The sequence below is a fragment of the Rhinolophus hipposideros genome (assembly GCF_964194185.1).
Source record: "Rhinolophus hipposideros genome assembly, chromosome: X".
Lineage (NCBI taxonomy): Eukaryota > Metazoa > Chordata > Mammalia > Chiroptera > Rhinolophidae > Rhinolophus > Rhinolophus hipposideros.
Genome location: NC_138046.1, coordinates 6,795,539 through 6,800,056, shown reverse-complemented (window position 1 = coordinate 6,800,056; position 4,518 = coordinate 6,795,539).

Genomic DNA, 4,518 nt, shown 5'->3' with positions numbered 1-4,518 from the left:
CTTCTTGTTGGCCGCACCCCCGCCCCGCGCCCGCCCCGCGCCCGCCCCGCGCCCTGCTGGGCGAAAAAGCCTTAATTGGTAAAATCGCCCAGTGGCCGGGGGGCGGGGGCGCGCCGTGAGCTCAGGCGCCCCGGCTGCTTGGTGACGCTTCTCACCTCCCACCCCTTACCCCCCACCCCTGATGAGCTCACCACCCGGTGAAGGCTGCCGGGGTGATGGGGGGAGGTTTGCCTCAAGTGCCCGTGGGGTCTGCAGGGCTCACGTCTCAACCCAGCTGGAAAGGCCACTTCCTCCAGGGAGCCACCCACAGTCACTGCCCCTGCCTTTGCCCCAAGCCTGGGCTGGCCAGTCAAATCAGATTCTGCCCTCTGGGGTGGTGAGGACAACAGATCTTTGCAGGTGTGTTTCACTGAGCGCTTACCACCCGCAAGGCCCCAGTGGGGCAGGGACCTGAGCCCACTGTGATGAACAAGCAGCCTGGCTGCCACTGATTTGGCCCCCTGCCTGGTGCCAGGCTTGGGAGGGGGCAGCAGAACAGTCCTGAATTCCTAGGAGCACAATCGGATGCAGTCCCAAAGCCTGAGAGTGTACAGTGAGGTGCAGCCAAAGAGCCAAGTGTTTGTGAGCTGCGTGGCACAGCCATGCCCTGGCACTGCCAGGCTCCCTCTTCCTCTTCTGCCCATTTCCTGGTAGCTTCAGATTCAGCTCAAATGTCACTTCCGAGGAAGGCCACATAAAGCATGTGCATGCACACACACAAACACAAATAATTAAAACAAACATTTCACAAGACAAGACTCTCCCTTAGTACCTACAAAGCTCTTTGATATTTTCCATTCTACTCCATTAAAAGAGAGGAAGAAAGAGGGCGAGGGAGGAAGGAAGGAGGGAGGGAAGGAAGGAAGGAAGGAAGGAGAGAGAGAGAGAGAGAGAGAGAGAGAGAGAGAGAGAGAGAGAGAGAGAGAGAAAGAAAGAAAGAAAGAAAGAAAGAAAGAAAGAAAGAAAGAAAGAAAGAAAGAAAGAAAGAAAGAAAGAAAGAAAGAAAGAAAAATGGAAGGAAGGAAGAAGCTTGGTCACACCTGCTAAAAGAATTTGGCGATCTACAGTTTGATAGTAACAGAAAGGCGCTGATCACCCTCCAAGCCTCCCTACATCCACTCCCGCCTTTGCTAGTGGTAGCTCTGATTTTACCTTTCCACCTTGACCCATGGTGGGATCTCCTAGCAATGTCAGGATTTCCAACTCTCACTGCTTCCTCTGGTGGGACCCACCCAGCACCACAGCTGAAGAGGGTGGTGGGTTACCATCACTTGATTGAAGAGTGACTTGAGTTCAGGTCCATAAGTGGCTGTGCTGGAGCCCATGGCCAAGGCTATCCTTCAAGGAGGAAAACCCACCTACCACAGGCATTGCCAGGTGTACAAGAGCTGGGGGACACGAAGGAGGCGGGCCATGTGGCTGGATCTCAGGACCCCCCACCTCCATTTGAATCTTCTCTTCACACTACCGCCTCTCTCCCCCTCCACACACACCCCTGAAATGCACACAGCTCTTGGTCTCTCCTTCTTCCAGGTATAGGGGGAACGAAGGTTTGTACAGCACCAACTGTTCCCTGGTGATGACCATCATAAATGAAAGACTTTTTCTCCTTGTGTTGAAGGTTTTGGAAAACCACTAGAATCAGCTCTATTGCTGCTGCCAAGGCAGGCTGACTCTCCAACTGGCTGTGCCAATGGCTCCCAGATGAACCGATGGTACTAGGGTTGGAACACGAGGCATTCTTTGAGAGACTTTAGGTCAGCTAACTATTCAGTGTTTTATGTTGAGTGTGACAATCATCCACACATACATTTTCACAATAATCATCATCTTATGACTTTTGTTACTACCTGAGCAATGTTTCAAAGCATTCACATACCAGGTAAAACCCAAAGCATCTCTAACATCCTTGAAGAGAAGTTTAGTACTAAAGTATAAGAAGATTCTGATCTTACAGAAAACATCAATAGCTCAGTGAACAATCGTATCCTTGGACATGGATGCTGAGAAATATATTCAGGTTGATATTCTTTTTCCTTATAACTTTCAATCTGGCTGGGATTGCAAATTATACAATATAGTGCTTAGAAGCCATCCCCCTCGGTCCTTAAAGGAGAAACTATCTTACTCTTGATTTGGACTCAGCGGCTTCCTAGCCCTTTCCCCCCTGGCTGCAGTATCACAGAAACTCAGCTTCTTTAACTCTGCCCACCTTTCCCAGGAAGACTCCCCTGGAGGCCTCAGATTTTCACCAAAGCCCCTCTGAGGACTGGGAACCCCTGCTGTGCCAGACGGTCCAGATTATTGACCTGAGGATCCCCGGTACTGGCTGAGGGAACAGTCCATGAATGAATTGCAGCACTCAGGGCCCTTGGACAAGTATCCTCCCTTCTCCCCCCCCCCCCAATTCCTCCTCTTTGTGATGGGGGTGCTGCAGAGGGATTCTCAGCTCTTATGGTCATGGGTTTGTCTTGGTTCCTGGTGGTCTGGGATGGGTCTGTGCTGCAGTGGGGCTGGTCGTGGGTGCCAGGTAGCCATGGGGTGAATGCAGGGGACCATCACAGTTCAGCCTCCTGGTGTCATCCGTGGTGGGACCTCATATTGGGACAACTGGGGTGGGACATACAAAGCAGAGTGCCGAGGCAGGTGCCGGGGAGGGGGTGTTCCTTGGGGAGAAGGCAAACCTAGAATTCCTTGACCTCATAAGGAAACAGCTTGGAAGTGTACAGGGAGGGGTGGCATGGGGGAGGACTGAGCCGCTGGGACATGGGCCAGAATTGCAGAAGAAGGCTTGGAGAGGTGCTGGGGAATCCGATCTTGCCAAAACTCAAAATTCCATGAGGCAGCCTCGAGTGGCCCAGACCCCAACGCCATTTCCCTCCCTGCTATGAAGCCATGCATGCATGTGTCTGTGACCTACACACTTCCTCCTCATATTTTAGGGGACAGAGCAGACCTCACCTTTCCTCTAAAAACTCAGCCAACAGCAACTCTTCTGAGAGTCTTTGTGTGTTCCCAAACCACGGCCCCACCTCCTCACCACTCCCTGGATGGCTGCCTCTTCTCTACCCCATAATCAAACTTCCATGGAGAACTGTTCTGTGACCCTACCAGCTGGCTCAACCAGCCTGGGTCTGAACCAGAGCCCTCCTTACTTCTGCTTTCCCTGTCACCAGCTATCATCTATGAGAACAGGGACAGCACCTCTCCCCATTCTCCCAGTTCTGGGCCTGCCCAGGGAGGGGCATCTCAGCTGGCCACACACTCCATTGGCTGTCTTTGTTTACAACATGTCACCTCCTCTCCAATCTCCACTGGACAGCTCTTTACTGACCAAGGCCCTCACCAACTCCTAGTGACCATCCAGGCTCTTCAGCAGTCCTTGGCAGCCTTCTGTGGTTTGACCCCTCGGTCCTCTGGCCCTCCGGTCCTGGTGGGGAGGGTCTCTGCACTGCCAAGGCACTGCAGCCCACCCAGACCCAGGGGCTCAGGGCCTGCCAAGTCTTACTGGAACCCCCGAGCAGGCCACTCTGGATCTGGAAGGGACCACGCCTGGCCATCTCCTGGGTCACACTGTGCTCAGGGGCCATTCAGACAGGAGAGGAAACCCCCAGTGCCCCAGGTGGACGGCAACCCCAGGCGGACACTGGCTGTCTCTGCATGCATCACACGGCGCTCTCTGCCAGTGCCCATTGGCACGGGCAGGCCCCTGCCAAGGCTGCTTGCTCCTGGAGTGCTGGCGGCCTCCTGGCCCAGTGCCCCATTTCCTCCTGGGTGGAGCAGGTAGGGGGGGAAGCTGTGGGGATCGAGGGTGCAGGTGCACAGGCCAGGGCCAAGCAGAGCAGAAAGGACGTCCTGGGGCAGGAAGTCTGAGGGTCGGCCTGAGGGTCGTCCTAGGTTCTGGACTCTGCGGGGGCCGCTTCCCCAGTGTGGCGCACGCGCTCAAAGAGCTGGCAGCAGCGCCTGGCCAGGGACCCGAGCTGTCCAAGGGCTCGCCCTTAGGATCAGGCCCCTTCCCGCTGCTGCCGGGGCGGCCGGGGATCACCAAACGTTGGAGCCCTGGAGGTTGGGGGGTGGGGGCTGTGGAGGCTTGAAGGGACCGGGCGGAGCCAACGTAACTTAAGGAGGGCGAGCCACTCCAAGCACGGCGGCCCCGCCCCGCTCCCACGTCCTGGCCGGTTCCTGCCAGTTCCACTCGCACGGCCGTGTCCCTCCTCACTTCAAGCGCGAACTCGCCAGCCGCTGACGTTTGGACTTGCCGGACCCGCCCCGCTCCCCTGTCAACGTGAGTCTCTGCAGTTCGCCCTCGCGTGCAGGCCCCGCCCCTCTCTCCCGTCTAGCCCCAACGCCACAGCCTGTGACGCAGGGCTCGTCGATCCCGCCCCTTCCCCTGGCCGCGCAGCCCCGCCCACTCCCACCATCCGACAGGTCAGCTCTGCTTTGGCTCCCGCTCAAGCCCCGCCTCTCTTTCTCCACTAG